At 55.4% G+C, this 5,000-nt stretch overlaps 2 non-coding genes across 2 annotated transcripts; both read left to right on the top strand.

The window, feature by feature from the left end:
- The first annotated feature begins 2,404 nt into the window (after window positions 1-2,404).
- LOC126321996 (small subunit ribosomal RNA) lies at window positions 2,405-4,297 on the top strand. Its single transcript, XR_007558713.1, has one exon. It is a non-coding gene; the product is annotated as a small subunit ribosomal RNA (ribosomal RNA).
- Window positions 4,298-4,666: 369 nt separating this feature from the next.
- On the top strand, window positions 4,667-4,821 carry LOC126322003 (5.8S ribosomal RNA). The gene has a single exon (XR_007558719.1). It is a non-coding gene; the product is annotated as a 5.8S ribosomal RNA (ribosomal RNA).
- Window positions 4,822-5,000: the final 179 nt, after the last annotated feature.

Genomic DNA, 5,000 nt, shown 5'->3' with positions numbered 1-5,000 from the left:
TGTCCCTTAACCTAACCCACGTTGTCCCTTAACCTAACCCACGTTGTCCCTTAACCTAACCCACGTTGTCCCTTAACGTAACCCACGTTGTCCCTTAACGTAACCCACGTTGTCCCTTAACGTAACCCACGTTGTCCCTTAACGTAACCCACGTTGTCCCTTAACGTAACCCACGTTGTCCCTTAACCTAACCCACGTTGTCCCTTAACCTAACCCACGTTGTCCCTTAACCTAACCCACGTTGTCCCTTAACCTAACCCACGTTGTCCCTTAACCTAACCCACGTTGTCCCTTAACCTAACCCACGTTGTCCCTTAACCTAACCCACGTTGTCCCTTAACCTAACCCACGTTGTCCCTTAACCTAACCCACGTTGTCCCTTAACCTAACCCACGTTGTCCCTTAACCTAACCCACGTTGTCCCTTAACCTAACCCACGTTGTCCCTTAACCTAACCCACGTTGTCCCTTAACCTAACCCACGTTGTCCCTTAACCTAACCCACGTTGTCCCTTAACCTAACCCACGTTGTCCCTTAACCTAACCCACGTTGTCCCTTAACCTAACCCACGTTGTCCCTTAACCTAACCCACGTTGTCCCTTTGCCTAACATAGTTCACTGCTCGGAATCTCTGGTGTCGTTGTTATCCTCATGTAGATGTCTTGCGAGTGTTGCTTACTTTCCACATATTCCCGCTATCCACTGTCAATTGTACTGCAATAGGACTATATCGCCCCCCCCCCCCCTCTGCCCCTCTCTTTGTGTCTCCGTCCTCTCAAGCTGGTCGGTCTGGCGTTTGAGTGTTAAATGAGCCTCGCAGCTGTTCAGTTGCGTTCAGATGTCGACGCCCTCAGTGTACGTCGTGGTATGGTCTGTGTCCATTGTCCGCTGATGTCGTACGCGTAACCCACACGCTGTACCGATCATCGGTAGTTACGTACAGAGTGAAGTAGTGTGATACGTGTGACCGTACGCTGGCTGTGCCCAACGGTGTCGAATCTCAATTTCCATATGTTGTGCTCGATGCTACTTGTCTCGTCTCCCAATAACAGCTAGGTTGCACTGTGGTACGCCGTAGAGGCGTGTGGGAGGAACGTACGAACGCATTGTATGTCACCCTGGGTCGCTGGGGGTGGTGGTGCGGTGAGTCAGGTCAGGTCAGCGTGAGCCGTGTGATGTAGTGACGCGTGTATTCCGACTTTGTCGTATTGCCTCACACAAAGTGCTACCCTGGTGGACCGCGTTCCATATCTGGGACATGCCGCAGATGCCGGTTGACAGTGGATCGCGGAAGGGACATCGCATACGTGCGCGGGCCACCTTCCACGTGTTCTCTTCTGCACATGTCGCAGTGTGTATGTGGTCTGATGTAGCGTGTCGTGACACATGACATCCTGGCATGCAAGAATTGTTGAATTCGCAAATGTAGGTGGACATCTACGTTTACTGCCCAAGATACGCAAATGAACTGGAAATCCGTTGTTGAGCGGTTGTTCACGCTGGAGGTGAATCTGTGATGGCGACGATCGGTACAGCTATTAACCGGTTGTTTCAGCGGTACCCGCCACATCCACACACGTGACTAGGCCCATGTGGGTATGAAGCGATACGCGGCGGTGGCTTGGTGGGACTGTTCCCGGCCGGTGAAGGGGGGCCGCCCGGCGTGTTGGCCGCGCGCTGCGTGGGCGCACGCGCAACAGGCGGCTGGTGGGGGGCGCCGAGTGGCAGGAGCGCCAGCCGACGGGCTCGGCAGGCGGCGCAGCTACGCTGCGGCGCACCCTGCACGCGGCGCCTGGCGGCCAAAGTTGGTTCAGCCGAGCCCGGTGCGAAGCGCGGTGGACATCTGCAGTGTGCTGGTCTGATTGAGGACTGTGTGCGTTGAGGATGCGCCGCCGCCTGGCACTCGGCGCCGCGACGCCGTCTGCTGCTCGGTCGCCCCAGCGGTTCTCGCAGGTGGTTTGTATCGCAGTTGTGCGGACGTGTTGGCGCGTGCGCTGTGCTGGGAGAGTTCGCTTCTGCACCCAAGTGGGGCTTTGCCCTTGTGTGGCGCTGGCGTTGGAGCTGCCGGTCACCATAGGTGGCGCGTGTTGTCTCCCGCCGGCAATGCCACGACAGCACGCTCCCGGGCCTCTGTCGGCAGCGGCAAGCTCAGTTGGGAGCAAGGGTGTTCGCACTAAAACCGTCTACTCGCCTAACTCCGGGCGATTGCGCCTCTCTCGAAACCGACCAAGTACCTAGGACGGCGCTGCGCGCCGCCGGGACCTGAGAGGGTTTCGAGGTGTATCGTGCAGGGGAGCTCGGCCTCCTCCTGTTTGCAGAATAATTGAGCGGACGCTTGCGTGTTCGCGCGGGCCCCCGGGACACACTCCCGGGCGGCCGGCTGCTCAGCTCTAGTTGACGCAGCTCCCTGGTTGATCCTGCCAGTAGTCATATGCTTGTCTCAAAGATTAAGCCATGCATGTCTCAGTACAAGCCGCATTAAGGTGAAACCGCGAATGGCTCATTAAATCAGTTATGGTTCCTTAGATCGTACCCACGTTACTTGGATAACTGTGGTAATTCTAGAGCTAATACATGCAAACAGAGTCCCGACCAGAGATGGAAGGGACGCTTTTATTAGATCAAAACCAATCGGATTGGCTTGTCTGGTCCGTTTGCCTTGGTGACTCTGAATAACTTTGGGCTGATCGCACGGTCCTCGTACCGGCGACGCATCTTTCAAATGTCTGCCTTATCAACTGTCGATGGTAGGTTCTGCGCCTACCATGGTTGTAACGGGTAACGGGGAATCAGGGTTCGATTCCGGAGAGGGAGCCTGAGAAACGGCTACCACATCCAAGGAAGGCAGCAGGCGCGCAAATTACCCACTCCCGGCACGGGGAGGTAGTGACGAAAAATAACGATACGGGACTCATCCGAGGCCCCGTAATCGGAATGAGTACACTTTAAATCCTTTAACGAGTATCTATTGGAGGGCAAGTCTGGTGCCAGCAGCCGCGGTAATTCCAGCTCCAATAGCGTATATTAAAGTTGTTGCGGTTAAAAAGCTCGTAGTTGGATTTGTGTCCCACGCTGTTGGTTCACCGCCCGTCGGTGTTTAACTGGCATGTATCGTGGGACGTCCTGCCGGTGGGGCGAGCCGAAGGGGTGCTTTCGCGTCCCGAGGCGGACCCCGTTTAAATCCTACCAGGGTGCTCTTTGTTGAGTGTCTCGGTGGGCCGGCACGTTTACTTTGAACAAATTAGAGTGCTTAAAGCAGGCAAGCCCGCCTGAATACTGTGTGCATGGAATAATGGAATAGGACCTCGGTTCTATTTTGTTGGTTTTCGGAACCCGAGGTAATGATTAATAGGGACAGGCGGGGGCATTCGTATTGCGACGTTAGAGGTGAAATTCTTGGATCGTCGCAAGACGAACAGAAGCGAAAGCATTTGCCAAGTATGTTTTCATTAATCAAGAACGAAAGTTAGAGGTTCGAAGGCGATCAGATACCGCCCTAGTTCTAACCATAAACGATGCCAGCCAGCGATCCGCCGCAGTTCCTCCGATGACTCGGCGGGCAGCCTCCGGGAAACCAAAGCTTTTGGGTTCCGGGGGAAGTATGGTTGCAAAGCTGAAACTTAAAGGAATTGACGGAAGGGCACCACCAGGAGTGGAGCCTGCGGCTTAATTTGACTCAACACGGGAAACCTCACCAGGCCCGGACACCGGAAGGATTGACAGATTGATAGCTCTTTCTTGATTCGGTGGGTGGTGGTGCATGGCCGTTCTTAGTTGGTGGAGCGATTTGTCTGGTTAATTCCGATAACGAACGAGACTCTAGCCTGCTAACTAGTCGCGTGACATCCTTCGTGCTGTCAGCGATTACTTTTCTTCTTAGAGGGACAGGCGGCTTCTAGCCGCACGAGATTGAGCAATAACAGGTCTGTGATGCCCTTAGATGTTCTGGGCCGCACGCGCGCTACACTGAAGGAATCAGCGTGTCTTCCTAGGCCGAAAGGTCGGGGTAACCCGCTGAACCTCCTTCGTGCTAGGGATTGGGGCTTGCAATTGTTCCCCATGAACGAGGAATTCCCAGTAAGCGCGAGTCATAAGCTCGCGTTGATTACGTCCCTGCCCTTTGTACACACCGCCCGTCGCTACTACCGATTGAATGATTTAGTGAGGTCTTCGGACTGGTACGCGGCATCGACTCTGTCGTTGCCGATGCTACCGGAAAGATGACCAAACTTGATCATTTAGAGGAAGTAAAAGTCGTAACAAGGTTTCCGTAGGTGAACCTGCGGAAGGATCATTACCGACTAGACTGCATGTCTTTCGATGTGCGTGTCGTGTCGTGTCGCGCAACACGCTACCTGTACGGCAGTGGCCGTGCGCCGCGTGCGGAACCACGCGTGCCTCTCAAAACTAGCGGAAGTGTTGTTGTTGTTGTGTGGTACGAGCGCTGAAGCTCTGGAGCGGCTGGCCTGCGGTACCTGGCGCCTGGCGCCGGTTTTGAATGACGTTCGCCCGAGTGCCTGTCCGCCCCGGTGTGGAGCCGTACGACGCCCATCGGCTGTGAGGCCGTTGGACACAAAAAAATAGTGGAACAGGGGCCGTCAGACGCCTCAGTCCCGCAAATGCTGCTGTCTTGAAAGAGACAGTGGGAGACTGAAAAGGAAAAGATCACCCAGGACTGTGGATCACTCGGCTCGTGGGTCGATGAAGAACGCAGCAAATTGCGCGTCGACATGTGAACTGCAGGACACATGAACATCGACGTTTCGAACGCACATTGCGGTCCATGGATTCCGTTCCCGGGCCACGTCTGGCTGAGGGTCGGCTACGTATACTGAAGCGCGCGGCGTTTGTCCCGCTTCGGAGACGTGGGAGTGTCGTGGTCGCCTGTGTGGCCGGCCGCGTCTCCTTAAACGTGCGATGCGCGCCCGTCGCCTGGCGGTTCGCATACCGGTACTTTCTCGGTAGCGTGCACAGCCGGCTGGCGGTGTGGCGTGCGACAC

This window comes from Schistocerca gregaria, unplaced genomic scaffold (genome assembly GCF_023897955.1).
Source record: "Schistocerca gregaria isolate iqSchGreg1 unplaced genomic scaffold, iqSchGreg1.2 ptg000788l, whole genome shotgun sequence".
Classification (NCBI taxonomy): Eukaryota; Metazoa; Arthropoda; class Insecta; order Orthoptera; family Acrididae; genus Schistocerca; species Schistocerca gregaria.
This window is presented reverse-complemented; position numbering and strand designations above follow the sequence as displayed.